This window comes from Tamandua tetradactyla, chromosome X (genome assembly GCF_023851605.1).
Source record: "Tamandua tetradactyla isolate mTamTet1 chromosome X, mTamTet1.pri, whole genome shotgun sequence".
NCBI lineage: Eukaryota > Metazoa > Chordata > Mammalia > Pilosa > Myrmecophagidae > Tamandua > Tamandua tetradactyla.
The window spans coordinates 72,608,432-72,630,514 of record NC_135353.1 but is presented as its reverse complement, the minus strand read 5'-3'; the positions used below and the strand labels follow the sequence as shown (position 1 = coordinate 72,630,514).

At 37.8% G+C, this 22,083-nt stretch overlaps 1 long non-coding RNA gene across 4 annotated transcripts in view; it reads right to left on the bottom strand.

Annotated features, from left to right (window-relative positions):
• The window catches only part of LOC143670202 (uncharacterized), a 200,883-nt gene that overhangs the window by 142,084 nt on the left and 36,716 nt on the right, over positions 1 to 22,083 (bottom strand). For all 4 annotated transcript variants that reach the window (XR_013169296.1, XR_013169298.1, XR_013169297.1 and 1 more), the window contains exon 3: positions 4,784 to 4,875. This is a non-coding gene — a long non-coding RNA (uncharacterized LOC143670202). The remainder of the gene's footprint in view (positions 1 to 4,783; positions 4,876 to 22,083) is intronic.

Below are 22,083 nucleotides of genomic sequence, written 5' to 3'. Positions count from 1 at the left end.
GTCCATAAAACCGCCTCCAATTGTAAGATTCATAAGATATCTCCCTACATTTTCCTCTAACTGTTTTATGGTCTTAGACCTAATGTTTAGATCTTTGATCCATTTTGAGTTAACTTTTGTGTAGGGTGTGAGATATGGGTCTTCTTTCATTCTTTTGCATATGGATATCCAGTTCTCTAGGCACCATTTACTGAAGAGACTGTTCTGTCCCAGGTGAGTTGGCTTGACTGCCTTATCAAAGATCAAATGTCCACAGATGAGAGGGTCTATATCTGAGCACTCTATTCGATTCCATTGGTTGATATATCTATCTTTATGCCAATACCATGCTGTTTTGACCACTGTGGCTTCATAATATGCCTTAAAGTCAGGCAGCGCGAGACCTCCAGCTTCGTTTTTTTTCCTCAAGATGTTTTTAGCAATTCGGGGCACCCTGCCCTTCCAGATAAATTTGCTTATTGGTTTTTCTATTTCTGAAAAATAAGTTGTTGGGATTTTGATTGGTATTGCATTGAATCTGTAAATCAATTTAGGTAGGATTGACATCTTAACTATATTTAGTCTTCCAATCCATGAACACGGTATGCCCTTCCATCTATTTAGGTCTTCTGTGATTTCTTTTAGCAGTTTTTTGTAGTTTTCTTTATATAGGTTTTTTGTCTCTTTAGTTAAATTTATTCCTAGGCATTTTATTCTTTTAGTTGCAATTGTAAATGGGATTTGTTTCTTGATTTCCCCCTCTGCTTGTCATTGCTAGTGTATAGAAATGCTACAGATTTTTGAATGTTGATCTTGTAACCTGCTACTTTGCTGTACTCATTTATTAGCTCTAGTAGTTTTGTTGTGGATTTTTCCGGGTTTTCGACGTATAGTATCATATCGTCTGCAAACAGTGAGAGTTTTACTTCTTCCTTTCCAATTTTGATGCCTTGTATTTCTTTTTCTTGTCTAATTGCTCTGGCTAGAATCTCCAACACAATGTTGAATAATAGTGGTGATAGTGGACATCCTTGTCTTGTTCCTGATCTTAGGGGGAAAGTTTTCAATTTTTCCCCATTGAGGATGATATTAGCTGTGGGTTTTTCATATATTCTCTCTATCATTTTAAGGAAGTTCCCTTGTATTCCTATTCTTTGAAGTGTTTTCAACAGGAAAGGATGTTGAATCTTGTCAAATGCCTTCTCTGCATCAATTGAGATGATCATGTGATTTTTCTGCTTTGATTTGTTGATATGGTGTATTACATTAATTGATTTTCTTATGTTGAACCATCCTTGCATACCTGGGATGAATCCTACTTGGTCATGATGAATAATTCTTTTAATGTGTTGTTGGATATGATTTGCTAGAATTTTATTGAGGATTTTTGCATCTATATTCATTAGAGAGATCGGCCTGTAGTTTTCTTTTCTTGTAATATCTTTGCCTGGTTTTGGTATGAGGGTAATGTTGGCTTCATAGAATGAATTAGGTAGTTTTCCCTCCGCTTCGATTTTTTTGAAGAGTTTGAGGAGAGTTGGTACTAATTCTTTCTGGAATGTTTGATAGAATTCACATGTGAAGCCGTCAGGTCCTGGACTTTTCTTTTTAGGAAGCTTTTGAATGACTGATTCAATTTCTTTACTTGTTATTGGTTTGTTGAGGTCATCTATGTCTTCTTGAGTCAAAGTTGGTTGTTCATGTCTTTCCAGGAACCTGTCCATTTCCTCTAAATTGTTGTATTTATTAGCGTAAAGTTGTTCATAGTATCCTGTTGTTACCTCCTTTATTTCTGAGAGGTCAGTAGTTATGTCTCCTCTTCCATTTCTGATCTTATTTATTTGCATTCTCTCTCTTCTTCTTTTTGTCAATCTTGCTAAGGGCCCATCAATCTTATTGATTTTCTCATAGAACCAACTTCTGGCCTTATTGATTTTCTCTATTGTTTTCATGTTTTCAATTTCATTTATTTCTGCTCTAATCTTTGTTATTTCTTTCCTTTTGCTTGCTTTGGGATTAGCTTGTTGTTCTTTCTCCAGTTCTTCCAAATGGATAGTTAATTCCTGAATTTTTGCCTTTTCTTCTTTTCTGATATAGGCATTTAGAGCAATAAATTTCCCTCTTACCACTGCCTTTGCTGCATCCCATAAGTTTTGATATGTTGTGTTTTCATTTTCATTCGCCTTGAGGTATTTGCTAATTTCTCTAGCAATTTCTTCTTTGACCCACTCGTTGTTTAGGAGTGTGTTGTTGAGCCTCCACATATTTGTGAATTTTCTGGCACTCCGCCTATTATTGATTTCCAACTTCATTCCTTTATGATCCGAGAAAGTGTTGTGTATGATTTCAATCTTTTTAAATTTGTTAAGACTTGCTTTGTGACCCAGCATATGGTCTATCTTTGAGAATGATCCATGAGCACTTGAGAAAAAGGTGTATCCTGCTGTTGTGGGATGTAATGTCCTATAAATGTCTGTTAAGTCTAGCTCATTTATAGTAATATTCAGATTCTCTATTTCTTTATTGATCCTCTGTCTAGTTGTTCTGTCCATTGATGAGAGTGGTGAATTGAAGTCTCCAACTATTATGGTATATGAGTCTATTTCCCTTTTCAGTGTTTGCAGTGTATTCCTCACGTATTTTGGGGCATTCTGGTTCGGTGCGTAAATATTTATGATTGTTATGTCTTCTTGTTTAATTGTTCCTTTTATTAGTATATAGTGTCCTTCTTTGTCTCTTTTAACTGTTTTACATTTGAAGTCTAATTTGTTGGATATTAGTATAGCCACTCCTGCTCTTTTCTGGTTGTTATTTGCATGAAATATCTTTTCCCAACCTTTCACTTTCAACCTATGTTTATCTTTGGGTCTAAGATGTGTTTCCTGTAGACAGCATATAGAAGGATCCTGTTTTTTAATCCATTCTGCCAATCTATGTCTTTTGATTGGGGAATTCAGTCATTGACATTTAGTGTTATTACTGTTTGGATAATATTTTCCTCTAACATTTTGCCTTTTGTATTATATATACCATATCTGATTTTCCTTCTTTCTACACTCTTCTCCCTACCTCTCTCTTCTGTCTTTTTGTATCTGACTCTAGTGCTCCCTTTAGTATTTCTTGCAGAGCTGGTCTCTTGGTCACAAATTCTCTCAGTGACTTTTTGTCTGAGAATGTTTTAATTTCTCCCTCATTTTTGAAGGATAATTTTGCTGGATATAGGAGTCTTGGTTGGCAGTTTTTCTCTTTTAGTAATTTAAATATATCATCCCACTGTCTTCTAGCTTCCATGGTTTCTGCTGAGAAATCTACACATAGTCTTATTGGGTTTCCCTTGTATGTGTACATCTTAATCTTAAATGAATTGGCTTTTGAATTCAGTAGGGTACTCACGAATTTCCATGGGTAATGTTCTTGTGAAAATACTTAGATGTAATCATGTGATAACTAACTTGGTTAACCTAGCCACAGTCTCTATGGTTAGACTGTGCTAGCAACATGGTTAAAGAGTATCCTTGCTGGGCTGGCTTGAATCTGTTGTGCACCCCAGAAAAGCCATGTCCTTTAATCTTCATTTAATATTGATAAGTGGGATCTTTCTGACTGTTTCCACAGAGATGTGGCTCACCCAACTGTGGGTGTTAACTTTGATTAGATGGTATACATAGAGATATGTCTCCAACCATTCAAGGTGGGGTTGCTTATTGGAGCCCTTTAAGAGGGAACCATTTTGGAAAAAGTTTTAGAGCCATGAGAGCAACCAGTACCAACAGAGTCCACACAGCCACAGACCTTTGGAGATGAAGAAGAAAAATGCCCACCAGGGGAGCTTCATGGAACAAGAAGCCTGGAGAGAAAGGTAGCAGATATTGCCATGTTCACCATGCTCCTTTCCAGTTAAGAAAAACCCTGAACATTAACAGCCTTCTTGAACCAAGGTATCTTTCTCAGGATGCCTTACGTTGGACATTTCAATAGCTTTGCTGTAATATTAACGTTTTCACAGCCTTAGAACTGTAAACGAGCAGCTTAACATGTTCCCCTTTTTAAAAGCTGTTCTGTTTCTGATATATTATATTCCAGAAGCTTACAAACTACAACACTTGCCATCTCCTCCTCCTTATCCGGTACCCCTCTGCCTAATTCACACAAATATTCTGAAGATCTGTAGTTTCTGTTCTCTGCCTTGAAACTTCCAAAAACCAATTACAGCATAGTAATAGTAAGGGTTGATGCAGAACCTGCACCTTATAATCCTATGAGTCTTACCAAAATCCTGGGAATGGAAAGGGATTATGATTATTTTTTTAAGTATTTTTTATTGTAAAGAACAAACAAATATACAACCATTCTTGACATACATTCTATACATTGTGTACAATCAATGATTCACAATTACATCATATAGTTGTGTATTCATCACCATGATCATTTTTTTGAACATTTGCATCTCTCCAGCAAAAGAAAAAAAAGAAAAAACTCATACATGCCATACCCCTTACTTGTCCCTCTCATTGAACACTTGTATCTCAATCTACTCAATTTATGTTAACCTTTTCCCCCCATTATTTGTTTATTTTTATGCATATTTTTTACTAATCCGTCCATACAACATGTAAAAGGACCATCAGACATGAGGTTTTCACAATCACACATTCACATTTCAAAAGCTATATTGTTATACAGAAGATGGAAGCTTAGTGAGGTGAGGAACTTAGTTTGTCCTCCAGAGCAACTAGTAAATAGCCAGGAACAGTACAGAACAACTGCTGGGGCCACATCAGTGACCAGACAAACAGCTTACCAAAGTCTAGACAAGCTGGATGAGCTGTGATCCTACCCAGAACTGTGGGTCCCCGAAACAGAAGCTGGTGCCCTTCCCCCAAAGGATGCTTCCTAGAGAGGAAAGGAAAAAGACTTTACTAACAGCAAGGGGCTGAACCCAAACAAGCTCCAATTGTGGAATTAATTAATAAATTCTGACTAATAAAAATAGGCCCCAAGCTCAGCTAAAACTCAAATAAAAGCTAAAGTTACTAGTTTTTGCCCTGGCTCAGAGGGGTCATGGCTGAGGGGAAAAACAACACAGCTTTTTTGGATAGGACATTTCAAAATACTTGAAAAAGTCTGGGCTCTAAAAATAAAGAGGGGGCACATAGGAACTGGAGATACATAGAGCAACGTACCAACTTAAGCTCTCGACTAACAAATATGAATAATGGAGGTACTGCTCTGAAATGGATTTTTTTTTCCTCTTCTCTACTGCTTAACTGCTCTCAGGCTCCAACTGCCTTGGGAAAGGGAAGAATTAAGCTTGTCTGAGAGACAAAGAGGCTGGTCAGGTGAAAGGAGGTAATTCCCTAGAGGTTGTGTATACCCAGGAGAGGGGTGGGGCCCAGCTCAGGTGGAATCACTCCCTTAAGGAATTCAGAACCCAGGCACTGGAAAACTGAAGCCATTAAAGTCAGGCTACAACCTCTCCTTTGCCTCAACCATGCCCCCAGCAGGGAGAGTCTACTGAAATTAAAGGCACCACATCACTTTATGCTGGTGGGACCCACAGGCAGACAAACATGGAGTACTGTGCAGGATAGGAAAAACACAAAGTTCAGAGGCTTCATAGGAAAATCTGTCAACCTGTTTGGTCTCACCCTCAGGGAAAACTGATGCAGATAACTGTTCCCTCCCGTGAAGAGGCCAGTCTGGTCTGGGAAAAAATGACTGGAGTCTATAATAACTGAATAGACCCTCTTAAGGAAAAAAAAAGGCACCATAAAAGGAGGACAAGAAAAAAGAAAACAAGAACTGAAAAATTTTGATCTGTTAAACAAAACCTATGCTAGAGGGCTAAAACAAGCCAAACTGAATGTCAAAAAAAAAAAAAAAAAAACACATCCAGCAAGAAAATCCTAGGTAAAAGACTGAAAACAACCTTCAGAATGAACCAATTAAGAAAATTAAATGCCTAGACACCAGCAAAAAATAACGATTCATACTAGGAAAATTGAACATATGGCCCAATCAAAGGAACAAACCAACAATTCAAATGAGATACAGAATTTGGAATAATTAATTCAGGATGTTCGAACAGACGTGGAAAATCTTAACAAAAATCAAATCAATGAATTGAGGGAAAATATAAAGAAGGCAAGGGACAAACAAAAAGAAGAAATCAAAGGTCTGAAACAACAAATCACAGAACTTATGGCAATGGAAGGCACAATAGAAGAGATAAAAAAAACAAAGGAAATATACAAATGTTAGTTTGAAGAGGCAGAAGACAAGATTAGTTAACTAGAGGATGAGACATCTGAAATCTGACATGCAAAAGAAAATATAAGAAAAAGAATGGAATAACATGAGCAGGGACTCAGGGAACTGAATGATAACATAAAGAGCATGAATATATGTGTTGTGGGTGTCCCAGAAGGACAAGAAAAGGGGAAAGGAGGAGATAGATTAATGGAGGAAATGATCACTGAAAATTTCCCAACTCTTACAAAAGACTTAAAAATAAAATCTGAGAAGTGCAGCATACACCAAACAGAATAGGTCCAAATAGACATACTTGAAGATATTCAGTAAGCAGAAAGTCAGATGACAAACAGAAAGAGTATTTTGAAAGCAGAAAGAGAAAACCAATCCATCACATACAAGGGAAGCCCAATAAGACTATGCATAGATTTCTCGGCAGAGAACATGGAGGTGAGAAGAGAGTGGTATGATATATTTAAGTTAATAAAAGAGAGAAACTGCCAACCAAGAATTGTACATTCAGCAAAACTGTTCTTCAAAAATGAGGGGGAAATTAAAACATTTGCAGACAAAAAAATCACTGAGACAATTTGTGACCAAGACACCAACTTTCCAAGAAATACTAAAGGGAGCACTACAGACAAATAGGAAAAGACAGCAGAGAGAGGTGTGAAGAAGAGTGTAGAAATGAAGACTATCAGTAAAGGTAAAAAGAGGAAAACTTAGATATGACATAAAAAATCCAAAGGGCAAAATGGTAGAAGTACTTCCCTTACAGTAATAACACTAAATATTAATGGATTAAACTCCCCAATCTAAAGGCATAGCGTGGCAGAATGGATTAAAATATAGGACCCAACTATATGCAATCTACAGGAGATGCATTTTAGACCCAAGGACAAACATAGGTTCAAAGAGAAAGGTTGGGAAAAGATATTTCATGCAAACAACAATAAGAAAAGAGCAGGAGTAGCTATACTAATATCCAACGAATTAGATTTCAAATGTAAAACACTTAAAAGAGCCAAAGAAGGACACTATGTATTAATAAAAGGGACAATGCAACAAGAAGACAAAAGAATCATAAATATTTATGCACCAAGCCAGAGTGCTAAAAAATACATGAGGCAAACACTGAAAAGAGAAAATGACATGTCTACCATAATAGTTGGAGACTTCAATTCCATGCTCTCTTCAGTGGACAGAACATCTAGACAGAGGATCAATGAAGAAACAGAGAACTTGAATGATAAAATAAATGAAGTAGACATAGCAGACATTTATAGAACATTACAACCCACAACAGCAGGATACACCGTTTTCTCAAGTGCTCATGGATCATTCTCAAGGACAGACCATATGCTGGGTCACAAAGATAATCTCAATAAATTTTAAAATGTTGAAATCATATGTAACACTTTCTTGGATCACAAAGGAATGAAGTTTAAAATCAATAAAAGGCAGAGTGCCAGAAAATTCACAAATATATGGAGGCTCAACAACACACTCTTAAACAACCAGTAGGTTAAGGAAGAAATTACATGAGAAATCAGTAAATATCTCAAGGCAAATGAAAAGGAAAACAAAACATATCAAAATTTATGGGATGCAGCAAAGACAATGCTAAGTGGGAAATTTATTATCCTAAATGCCTATATCAAAAAAGAGGAAAGAGCAAGAATTGAGGAATTAACTGTTCACTTATAAGAACCAGAGAAAGAACAGCAAACTAACCCCAAAGCAAGCAAAAGGAAATAAATAATGAAGATTAGAGCAGAAATAAATGAAATTGAGAACATGAAAACAATCAAGAAAATCAACAAAACCAGAAGTTTGTTCAATGAGAACATCAATAATATTGATGGGCCCTTAGCAAGTTTGACAAAAAGAAGAAAAGAGAGGATGCAAAATAAAATCAGAAATGGAAGAGGAGACATAACGACTGACCTGCAGAAATAAAGTAGGTAATGACAGGATACTATAAACAACTTTATGCTAACAAACTAGACAACATAGATGAAACAGACAACTTCCCAGAAAGGTATGAACAACCAATATTGACTTGAGAAGAAATAGGCGACTTCAACAATCAATCACAAGTAAAGAAATTGAATCAGTCATTAAGAAGCTCCACAAAAAGAAAAGTCCAGGACCAGACTGCTTCACATGTGAATTCTAACAAACATTCAAGAAAGAATTAGTATGAATCCCACTCAAACTCTTCAAAAAAACTGAAGAGGAGGGAAGGCTACCTAATTCATTCAATGAAGCCAACATCAACCCCATACCAAAGCCAGACAAAGATACCACAAGAAAAGAAAATTACAGACCAATCTCACTAATGAATATAGACACCAAAATCCTCAGCAAAATTCTTGCAAATCGAATCCATATGCACATTAAAAGAATTATACACCATGATCAAGTAAAATTCATCCCCGGTATGCAAGGATGGTTCAACATAAGAAAATCAATTAATGTAATACACCATATCAACAAATCAAAGCAGAAAAGCCACATGATCACCTCAATTGACGTAGAAAAGGTATTTGACAAAATTGAACATCCTTTCTTGTTGAAAACACTTCAAAGCATAGAAATAGAGAGGACCATCCTCGACAGAAAAAGGGAATATATGAAAAACCCAAGCTGACATCATCCTCAATGGGGAAAAACTGAAAACTTTCCCCATAAGATCAGGAACAAGACAAGGATGTCCACTATCACCATTGTTATTCAGCATTGTTTTGGAAGTTCTAGCCAGAGTACATGAGTACATGTATTGTACATGAGTACAATAAAGTGTCAGGGTACAAGAAATGATATTTGGAAATGATATATCAGATAAAGGTCTAGTATCCAGAATATATATAGAGATTGTTCAATGCAACAACAAAAAGACAGACAACTCAATTACAAAATGGGCAAAAGACATAAACAGACACTTCTCAGAAGAGGAAACACAAATGGCCAAAAAGCACATGAAAAGATGCTCAACTTCCCTGGCTATTAGGGAAATGCAAATCAAAACCACCATGAGATATCATCTCACACCCACCAGAATGGCCATTATCAAAAAACAGAAAATGACAAGTGCAGGAGAGGATGTGGAGAAAGAGGCACACTTATCCACTGTTGGTGGGAATGTCAAATGGTACAACTGCTGTGGAAGACAGTGTGGTGGTTCCTCAGAAAGCTAAGTATAGAACTGCCATATGATCCAGCAATACCATTGCTAGGTATCTACTCAGAGAACATGAGGGCAAGAACACAAATGGACATTTGCACACCAACGTTTATAGCAGCATTATTTACAATTACCAAGAGAAGGAAACAGCCAAAATGTCCATCAACAGACGAGTGGATAAACAAGCTGTGGTATATACACATGATGGAATATTATGCAGCTGTAAGACAGAATAAACTCATGAAGCATGTAACAACATGGATGGACTTTAAGGACATTAACGCTGAGTGAGATTAGCCAGAAACAAAAGGACAAATACTGTATGGTCTCACTGATGTGAACTGACATTAGCAAATGAACTTGGAGAATTTCAGTTGGTAACAGAGACCATCAGGAGACAGGAATACAGTAGATATTGGGTAACTGGAGCTGAAGGGATGCAGACTGTGCAACAGGACAGATTGTAAAAATTCAGAAATAGATAGCACAATACTACCTAACTGTAATACAATAATGTTAGAACAGTGAATGAAGCTGAATGTGAGAATGATAGAGGGAGGAGGCTTGGGGCAAAATGAAATCAGAAGGAAAGATAGACAATAAAGACTGAGATGGTATAATCTAGGAATGCCTAGAGCATATAATGATAGTGACTAAATGTGCAAATTCAAAAATGTTTCTGCATAAGGAAGAACAAAGGAATGCCAATAATGCAGGGTGTTGAAAATAGATGGTAATTAATATTTTAAAACTTTAACCTATGTGTGAGACAAGCAAAAAATGTTTATTTGGTACAAAATTTATATTTTGACTAGTGCATTTCCTAATATAACTTATGTGGGCAGTTTAATTGAACACTGTAGTACTTGGAACCTTGTGTAGGGCATGAGATTTTGTAGGTTAGTCCAGAGTGATGCCCAGATAAATCCCAGAGTGATTTGAACAGTGAATAGGGAAGTATTTGCAGAGTCCCCTAGGGGCAATGGTGAGAAAGGGGGAAAATTCAACTTCCCCAAGTGGAGAATTCTTAATATTCTCACAGGCAGTGGAAACAGCCAAAGCAATAGGCCAAGTCTCCAATCTTGGGGTTTGTTCATATGAAACTTAATCCTGCAAAGGATAGGCTAAGCCTACTTAAAATTAGGCCTAAGAGTCACCCCCAAGAGAACCTCTTCTGTTGCTCAGATGTGGCCTCTCTCTTGGCCAACACAGCAAGAATACTCACTCCCCTCCCCCTCTGTATGTGGGACATGACTCCCAGGTGTTTGGACCTTCCTGGCAACATGGGACAGAAATCCTAGAATGAGCTGGAACTCAGCATCAAGGGATTGAGAAAATCTTCTTGACCAAAAGGGGGAAGAGTGAAATGAGACAAAATAAAGTGTCAATGGCTGAGAGATTCCAAACAGAGTCAAGAGGTTATCCTGGAGATTATCCTTACGCATTAAACAGATATCAACTTGTTAGTCATGATGTAATGGAGAGGCTGGAGGGAACTGCCTCAAAATGTGGAGCTGTGCTCTGGTGGCCATGTTTCTTGAAGATAATTATATGATGATACGGCTCTCCCAGTGTTGTTGTGTGATTGTGAGAGCCTTGTGCCTGATGCTCCTTTTGTCTACCTTAACAATGGACAAATATATGGATTAAAAATAAATAAACAATAAGGGAACAAATGTTAAAATAAATTTAGTAGACTGAAATGCTGGTGATTGGTGAAGGGGAGGGGTAAGGGGTACGGTACTTATGAATTTTTTTTTGTCTTCTTTTTATTGCTTTTTCTGAATTGATGCAGACGTTGTAAGAAATGATCATGATGATGAATATACAACTATGTGATGACAGTGTGAGTTATTGATTATATAACAAGAACAGAATGATCATACTATAAGAATGTTTGTGTTTGTATGTAGTTATGTATCATAAATAAAAAATAAATAAATTTAAAAAAAGAAAGGGGTAAGGGGTATGGTATGTATGAATTTTTTTCTGTTTTCATTTTATTTCTGTTTCTGAATACATGCAAATGTTCCAAGAAATGATCATGATGATGAATATGCAACTATGTGATTATATTGTGAATTACAGATTTTATATGTAGAACAGAATGATATGTTAAGAATGTTTCTGTTTCTTTGTTGTCATATTTTTTTAATTTTTAATTAATAAAAAAAATTTTAAATAAAACAAAAAATGACAAGTACTGGAGAGGATGTGGAAAAAGAGGCACACTTATCCACTGTTGGTGGGAATGTCAAATGGCACAACCACTGTGGAAGGCAGTTTGGCGGTTCCTCAGGAATCTAAGTATAGAACTGCCATATGACCCAGCAATACCATAGCTAGGTTTCTACTCAGAGGGCATGAGGGCAAGGACACAAATGGACATCTGCACACCAATATTTGTAGCAGAATTATTTACAATTGCCAAGTGATGGAAACAACCCAAATGTCCATCAACAGATGAGTGGCTAAACAAGCTGTGGTATATACATACAATGGCACAGTATGCGACATACAGTGGCACAGTAAGACAGAATAAAGTCATGAAGCATGTAAGAACATGGATAGACCTTAAAGACATTATGCTGAATAAGTTTAGCCAGAAACAAAAGGAGAAATTCTGTATGGTCTCTCTGATATGAACTAACATTGAGTGAACTTATAGAATTTCAGTTAAGAACACAGGTCTTACCAGGAGATAGAAATAGGGTAGATATTAGATAATTGGAGCTGAAGGGATACAGATTGTGCAACAGGACTGATTGTAAAAATTCAGAAATGGATCGCACAATACTACCTGATGGCAGCACAATAATGTAAGAACACTGAATGAAGCTGAATGTGAGAAGGATAGAGGAAGGAGGGCTGGGGACGCATATGAAACCAGCAGGAAAGATAGACAATAAAGACTGAGATGTTGTAATCTAGGAATGCCTAGAGTGTACAATGATAGTGACTAAATGTACAAATTAAAAAATGTTTTTGCAAAGTCCCCTTGGGTGAGTGGTGAGAAAGAAGAAAAATTCAACTTCTCAATATGAAGAAGGCCTGATATTCTCACAAGCAGTGAGGACAACAAAATCAATAGGCCGAACTCTCAATCTTGGGGCCTGTTCATATGAAACGTATCTCTGCAAAGGATAGGCTAAGCCTACCTCAAATTAAGCCTAGGAGTCCCACCCAGAAAACCTCTTTTGTTGCTCAGATGTGGCCTATCTCTCAGCCAACATGGCAAGCAAACTCACTGCCTTCCCCCTCTTTACATGGAACATGATTCCCAGGGGTGTAAACCTTCCTGGCAATGTGGGACAGAAATCCTAGTATGAGTTGGGACTCAGCATCAAGGAATTGAGTAAACCTTCTCAACAGAAATGGGGAAGAGAGGAATGAGACAAAATAAAGTGTCAGTGGCTGAGAGTTTCAAATAGAGTCAGGAGGTTATCCTGGAGGTTATTCTTATGCATTCTATAGATAAACCCTTTTTAGTTTAAGGTGTATTAGAGAGGCTAGAAGGAAGTGCCTGGAACTGTTCCTAAAGCCACGTTCCTTTAAGATTATTATATATTTATAATAGAGTTTTCGCAAGTGACTGTGTGATTGTGAAAACCTTGTTCTGATGCTCCTTTTATCTAAGGTATGAACAGATGATATGGATTAAAAGTAAATAAAGAATAGGGGGAACAAACGTTAAAATAAATTGCGTAGAGGGAAATACTAGCGGTCAATGAAAAGGAGGGGTAAGGGGTATGCTATGTATGAATTTTTCTTTTTATTTCTTTTTCTGTAGTGATGTAAATGTTCTGAGAAATGATCATGGTGGTGAATATGCAACTATGTATGTGAGCCAGTGATTGCATACCAAGTATAGAATGTTCATATGTTAAGAATGTTTGTATTGTATGTTGATTGATTTTATTAATAAAAATTAATTTTAAAATGTTTTTGCATAAGAATTTCAATATTGCAGGGTTTTAAAAATAGATGGTCATTCATATTTTAAAACTTCAACTTCTGTGATGACTAAAGAAAAAACTTTCATTTTTACAAAATTTACATTTTGACTAGTGCGTTTCCTAATATAACTTATATGGACAGGTTAATTGAATACTATAAGTACATGGAACCTTGAATAGGGCATGAGATTTTGTAGGTTTGTCCAGCGTGATGCCCCAATAAATCCCAGAGTGATTTGAACAGTGAATAAATAAGTATTTGCAAAGTCCCCTTGGGGGAATGGTGAGAAAGGGGGAAATTTCAACTTTTCCATTTGGAGAATTCCTGATACTCTTGCAAACAGTGGGGACAACCAAAGCAATAGGCTGAGCCCTCAATCTTGAGGTTTGTTCATATGAAACTTTTCCCTGCAAAGGATAGGCTAAGCCTACTTAAAATTAGACCTAAGAGTCACCCACAGAGAACCTCTTTTGTTGCTCAGATGTGGCCTATCTCTCTCTCAGCCAACATGACAAGCAAGATCACTGCCATCCCCTTCTCTACATGCGACATGACTCTTAGGGGTGTAATCCTCCCTGGCAGTGTGGTACAGAAATCCTACAATGAACTGGGACTCAGCATCAAGGGATTGAGAAAACTTTCTCAACCAAAAGGGGGAAGGGAGAAATGAGATATAATAAAGTGTCAATGGCTGAGAGATTTCAAACACAGTCAAGAGGTTATCCTGGAGTTTAGTTTTGTGCATTATATAGATATCCCCTTTTTAGTTTAAGGTGTATGAGAGAGGATAGAGGGAAGTGCTTGAAACTGTAGAGCTGTGTTCCAGTAGCCATGTTTCTTGAAGATGATATAGCTTTCGCAACTTGACTGTGTGGTTGTGAAAAAAAAAAAAAAAGAAATGAGGATGATAAAGATGGTCTGCTCCCTGTCAACAGAAAGTCACTGAAAGATAAAAAAAAAAAAAAGCTCACTCCAGTATCCTAATATCTTAATGGATGAAATAGAAGGGAAGGCTCTATTGGGAATTGGTGAATGAATATTTTGTACTGTTGAGAAGCAAACAGTATAATTTCACAGGCAAAACTAACAAGTTCCAAAGCTGATTATTCATGCTAGGTGATGTAGAGATACACTGCGACCTTACAGAAAGATAGTATCCAATGTATTCCAAACTGTGAGCCTCATGAAGATTTATGGTTGTATCCCTGGCCTGGCATAAAGGTGCTCAATATATATTATTGAAAGAAAGTATGAATGAATAAGCAAGAAAGGTATTCATATGTAGAATTTCAGTTTATTCTAAATACAGCATGGACTACAATGATCTTCCACTGCTATGAATTGCTTCTATGATTCCATTCTTGTTTATAACTTCCTGGTAAAAAAACATTATTTCTATATTTCTTCATACAACTAGATACCAACTACACTAAACCTTAGGTGAATCTTTAATTTCCTTCTGGGCAACAGAAACAAAATGCAATCCTGATTTAGTTGATGGGATATCAAAAATCCTTACAGCCAAAGAGATGTTTACTCGGTGCAAAATTTATATTTTTGGTAGTGGATTATCTAAATTAACTTATATGGTCAGTTTATTCAGCACCATAATTACATAGACTCTTGAATAGGGTGTGAGATCTAGTTGGTTTGGACAAGTTAGTGTGATGTCCTGATAAATCCCAGAGTAATTTGGGATGAATAAAAAAAGTATCTGCAAAGTCCCCTTGAGGGAATGGGGAGAAAGGAGGAAATAATAAACTTCTCCACCTGGGGAATTCCTGATATTCTTGCAAGCAGTAGGGAGAAACAATTCAATAGGCTAAGCCCTCAATCTTGGGGCTTGCCCCTATGAAAATTATTCCTGCAAAGGAGAAGCTAAACCTACTTATAATTATGCCTAAATGTCATCCCCAGAAAACCTCTTTTGTTTCTCATACGTGGCCTCTCTCTCTATGCCAATTCAGCAGGTGAACTCACTGCCCTCCCCACTATGTGGGACATGACTCACAGGGGTGCAGATCTCCCTGGCAATGTGGGACATGACTCCAGGGGATGAGCTGGGACCTGGCATCATGGGATTGAGAAAGCCTTCTTGACTAAAAGGGGGAAGAGAGAAATGAGACAAAATAGTTTCAGTGACTGAGAGACTTCAAACAGAGTTGAGAAGTTATCCTGGAAGTTATTCCAATGCATTAAGTAAATATTTCTTTTTAGTTTATGTTGTATTGCAGTGGCTAGACAGAAGTATGTGAAACTGTTGAACTGTATTTCAACAGTCTTGATACTTGAAGATGATTGTATAACTATAGAGCTGTTATAATGTAACTGTGTGATTGTGAAAACCTTGTGTCTGATGCTCCCTATATCCAGGGTATGTACAGATGAGTAAAAAAAATAAGGACAAAAATAAATAAATAATAGAGAGCATAAGGTATAAAAAAAAATGGGTAGATTGCAATAGTAGTGGTCAATGAGAGGGATGGGTAAGGGGTATGGGATTTATGGCTTTTTTCTTTTTAGTTCTATTTCTAGAGAGATGCAGATGTTCTAAAAATGATTGTGGTGATGAATACACAACTAAGAGATGATATTGTGAGCCAGTAATTGAATACTTTGCATGAACTGTATGGTGCATGAAGATATCTCATACAAATAAATATTTTTAAATTCCAAAGGCCACATTTCCCAAATAAAAGCCAGTGCTACTGCAACAGACACACTGATTTACTAGGTACTTTTATCTTCATGATCCATGTGTTCTGAGTTCACTATATTTTCAAATGAACCCAAAATTATGCAGGGAAGAAGCAGTTATACCAAAAAGCAGTGCTGCCTGAAAGGGTAAAATCAACTAAGCCTGAATTTGATCACTCGCTATAATTTTATATAACTAATATAAAATATGCTTAACTATTATGAATATAGTTTTCAATTTTTGAGGTTGTTTAAAGAACGACTGATTCAACTGCTGTTTACAGGCAGGTTAGAAAGGAATGTGTTTTAGAACCAATATTCAAGTGTCATAGAAGTCCTGGAAGAATGGAAATTGAAAAAGTGAGCTTGACCTGGAAGATAATGGGTGAGTAAATATGACATACAGATTCTCCACTGTGTGACCTAGGGCCTTGGTTTCTTCATTTATAAAATTGAAACTGAAATGCCTGTTCTTATTTGAGAATGACAAAGTGTTAAGACTGAAGGGGTGTTCTGGTTAAAATGGCAGCACATTCCTCCTAAAAAGAAATAAAGGAATAAAAAAGGTATAAACTTACTTAAGGTCATTTCTCCAACAATTTTTCCTTCTTTCTCTCCTGCATCATCCTCTTTTTCCCTTTACTACTAGATCATTCCCATCAACAAACAAGCATGCCCCTATTCTCCCATCATTAAAAAGGAATAAAAGAATCTCTCTTGTCCCTCCTTTTCCCACCAGCTACTGACCCATTTCTCTGCTTCCCTTTGTAGAAAATCTCTTCAAAATAATTGTATATACCCACTGCCTCCTCTACTTCTCCTCCCATTCACCCAATCTAATCAGGTACCCACTACTCCACCAAAACTGTCCACACTAAGGTCACCAAAGACCTCCTTGTCATGAAGTCCAATGGTCCAGTCTCAGTCTTCATCTTACTTAACCAATCATCAGAACTTGGCACAGCTGAGGAGTCCCTCCTCCCCAGTTCACTTTATTTACTTGGCATCCAAGGCACCACACTCTACTGGTTTTTTACAAGCCTCATTGGCTGCTCCTCCTCAATCTCCTTTATTGACTCCTCCAGTTCTACTAGAACTCTTAAAATGGGAAAGTTTCAGGGCTCAGTCCATGTTTCTCTTATCTTTTCCATCTACTCTCAATTCTTTAGTGATCTTTTCTAATCCAATGGCTAAAAGAAAATCCATTTCTATGTTGATGTCTCCCAAATTTCTATCTCTTGATCACCAACTTATTATGTTCAACTGCCTACTTGACATATCCATTTGGCTGTCTAAAAGCATCTCAAATGCAACAAATTCAAAACTGAACTACTACTCTTCCCCCCAAAATCTGTTCTACTGCAGTCCTTCCCAGCTCAGTCATTGATAACTCCATCCATCCACCTGTTCCACTCGAATACCTGGAACCATTCATTAATTCTCTCTCTCATATTCACATTCATTCTATCAGGAAATCTTGTCATATCTTCACAATATATGTACCTTCACTGCTACCACACTGGTCTGAATCTATGTCACCTTTCATTTGGATTATGCAACAGTCTCTTACATCATCTCCCTGATTCTACTATTGCACCCCAATAATATATTCTCACTAGAACAGCCAGAGTGATCCTGTTAGAACTTAAATTATATCACTTCATTCCCCAATGAAAATCTCCAATAGCTCCCCATTTCACTCAGAATGACAGCCAACATCCCTACAATGAACATGAAGTCACTACATGATCTCACCCCCCATTAACTATTACCTCATCTCCTATGATTCTTTTCCTTTTCCTTTGGGCCTACATTCAGTTCCTCCAAAAAAGCCAGCCACACTTCCATCTTAGGTCCTTATCAATGGCTGTTCTCTTTGACTGAAATGCTCTTCATACAGACTTCTGAATGGCTAACACTCTCATCTCTTTTAAGTCTTTATTCCCGAGATTCTCAACCACAGCATTGTTGACATTTTGGGTCACGCAATTCTTTGTTATGGGGATCTGACCAGTGCGTTTGGGATACCTAGTCTGTACACACAAGATGTCAAGTGCACTTCTCCTCCAGGCATGGTGCTCTACGTTACTAGCTGCTAGAATTTGATGATATATCAGAAACAGAACAGCATTTAAAAGGGGGAATTTATTAAGTTGCAAGTTTACAGATCTAAGGCCGTGAAAATGTCCCAATTAAAGCAAGTCTATTAAAAAAAGTCCAAATTAAGGCACCAAAAGGAGGTTACCATCACTCAAGAAAAGCCAACGAACTTCAGGGTTTCTCTCTTAACTAGAAAGGCACATGGTGAACATGGTGACATCTGCTAGCTTTCTTTCCAGGCTTCTTATTTCATGAAGCTCCCCTGAGGGTGTATTCCTTCTTCATCTTCAAAAGTCTCTGGCTACATGGGCTCTGTGGTTCTTGTGGCTTTCTGGCTCTCTTGTGGCTTTAAAACTTTCAAAAATGCTTCCTCTTTTAAAATATTCCAGTAAACTAATCAAGACCAACATGGAATGGATAGAGTCATATTTCCCTCTAATCAAAGGTTAATACCCACAATTAGGTGAGTCATATCTCCATGGAGATAATCTAAACAAGTTTCTAACTTGCAGTGTTTAACAGTGATTAAAGGAAACAGCTGCCTCCACAAGATGGATTAGGATTAAAAGATGGCTTTCCAAGCCACATAATCCTTTCAAACCAGCACACATGGCAACCAGATACAAAAGAGAAAATACTGTATGATTCCAATGATATGAAAGGCCTAAAATAATCAAATTCAGAAGTAGAAAATAAGCTAGAGATTACCAAGGGAGGTAATGGGGAGTTATTGGTTAAAGAGTACAGTTTCTGTTTTGAGTGATGAAAACTTTTACAAATGGAAGATAGTGATTGTTGCACAATAGTTTAAAAGCAATTAATACCACTGAATTTCACACTTAAAAATAGTAAAAAGGGGGACTTCCAGGAAGATGGCCAATTAGAGTGGCTTGAGATTAGCCCTGGTTCACAGAAAGGTCGGAGAGGGGACAGGAGGGCGACTGATGCAGTGATTAGAGAGTGTGGCTGACCTGGGAGAGCCTTCTATACCACATGCAGCAGCCCTGGTTGCAGAGGCTGAGGAACTGAGAGGCTGGAGCCTGGTGCAGAGGTGTGGAGCTGTGGACCCCATGGGATTGCATGGACAGGAACACAGGATGAGGAAGTAAGCCAGGCCATGTTCCTTGGGCACACTACCTTCATCAGCACAGCCCCATGACCAGTGGTTCACACTACACACCTGAATCTCACCACCTTCTTCCATTCCCCGTACTCCAGGTGCCCCACCCCACCAGCCCCCAGTGCACATACTTGCCCCACACCCACACTCCAGGTGCAGCCCAACCCACCTCTCCTGCACACCTCCCGAGCACTATTTGCTCCTCCCTGTTCTCTGCAGGCTGTTGCCAGCACATAAAGGCTGAGGGGACTAATCTCCATACCTAGGCTAACCCTGCCTCTGCTTCCTGCTCCCCTCCCGTAGTGTCACACAGCCTCACCCCACCCTCACTGAGATCTGTGCAACACTTTTGGCACTCCCAGGCCCACGAATACACACAGGCCCCAAATCACATCATTCAGCTTTGGGCACCACACTTTACAACAGTCCTAGAACCATGCATGTTCACAGCCTTCAGCCTCATTTCCCAGCTCCGAGAAAGTGCCAACCTAAACAGTCGGGTCACTTCTGCCCTCAATCCATGAAAGTGTAATGCCAACCTGCTGACACAGCTCTTCACATGTGCACAAAGGGCCCCATGCATTAGATCAGCACATACTAGGGTTATGCCCCCCCCCCCAGAATGGATTCATTCTGTTTGGAGTTCTTTGGGCTTCTTTGACTTGTATATTTATGTCCTTTATGAGGGTTGGCAAGTTTTCCACCACTATATCCTCAACTACTCTTCCTAGACTTTTACTGCTCTCTTCTCCTTCTGAGACACCAATGATTCTATATCCTCCCTGGTTGCTGGGCACCCACATTCACAAACATCAGGGAAACATCCTCCACCTGTGCCCATACCTGCCCTGAAAAATATCACTGTACCGAGTGTACCACGTCGTGCCCTGCTCTCTGCTGTACAACCACCCTGCAAACAAAAGGCCTTTAGACTACTGAAAGAAATGAACTCCTAAAGTAAATCAATCAATGTATTTACATGCCACGAGTACAGCAGAAGATCACTAAGCATATCGCAATGCAGACAGCTATAGCCCTGCCTAATGACCAAATTAAAACACCAGGGAGACACAGACACTGGAACAACTAATCAAAGATGTTCATACATCCTACTTAATAAAATAAGTGGGATAGCAAATGACAGAAAGGAGATCAAGAACACAGTAAAAGAGCACAAAGAGGAATTTGAAAGAATAAGTAGAAAAATAGCAGAAATCATGGAGATTAAAGACTCTGTTGACCAAATGAGAAACATACTACTGGCACGCAACACCAGATTTGAAGAGACAGAAGAAAGAATAATTGATACAGAGGACAGAATAATTGACTTCGAAGACTAAAAACAGCAAATGGCAAGGGAAAAAAAAGGAAAAAATTGAATGGGAACTCGGTGAAATGATAGACAAAACAAAGCATGCAAATATAAGGATCATTGGGGTCCCAGAGGAGAAGAGAGGAGTAAATGTCTATGAAGAGTAGTTCAGGATATAATCGGGAAAACTTCCCAACTCTCATAAAGGACATAAATATACAAGTCAAAGAAGCTGAAAGAACTCCAAACAGAATAAATCCAAATAGGTTTCCCCAAAGCACATACTAATCAGTCTGTCAAATATTGAAGAGAAGCAGAAAATTCTGAAAGCAGCAAGAGAAAAACAATCCATTACATACAAGGGAAACCAAATACGAATGAGTTGAGACTATTCAAGTAGCACCCTGGAAGCAAGACGGCAGTGGTATGATACATTCAAGACCCTGAAAGAGAAAGACTTTGAGCCAAGAATTCGGTACCCAGCCAAATGTTCCTTCAAAATTGAGGGAGAGATTAAAGTTTTCACATACAAAGAGTCCTGAAAGAATTTGTCAACAAGAGAACCAGTCCTATAAGAAATACTAAAAGGAGTTTGGCCACCTAAAAATAAAAGACATGAGAGGGAGGTCTGGAGGAGGGCACAGAATTGAAGAGTACCAATTTAAAGAATACAAAAAGAACTATGGAAAAGAATATACACATCTAAAAATAAAATAAAAAAGATGAGATGATGGAATCAAGAAATGCCTTTTCAGTAATAACTTTGAATGTTAATGGAATAAACTTAAAAATTAAAGGATATAGATTCACAGAATGGTTTCAGAAACATAATCCACCTATATGCTGTTTACAAGAAACTCATCATAGACACAAGGACACAAATAGATTGAAAGAGAAAGGATGGAAGAAGATTTTCCATGCAGGCTGTACCCAAAAGAAAGCAGGAGTAGCTATACTAATATTGGTCAAAATAGACTTTAAATGTAAAGACATCAGAAGAGACAAAGAAGGACACTATATACTAATTAAAGGGTCAATTCACCAAGAAGATATATAACAATCATAAATGTTTATGCTCCCAATCAAGGAGCTCCAAACTACATGAGACAGACATTGGCAAAACTGAAGGGAGTGACAGATGTTTCAACAATAATAGTAGGAGACTTCAATACACCACTTTCCTCTATAGACAGAATAACCAGAGAGAAGATCAACAAGGAAACAATGAAGTTAAATAACTGGATAAATGAATCAGACCTAACAGACATATATAGGTTATTGCATCCCTAACCACAAAGTTATACATTCTTCTCTAGTGCTCATGGAACATTCTCCATGATGGATCACATGCTGGGGCACAAAATAGGTCTCTATAAATTTAAAAATATTGAAATTATTCAGTGCACTTTCTCTGATCACAATGGGATGAAGATGGATCTCAATAACCACCAAAGAATGATAACACAGCAAATACAA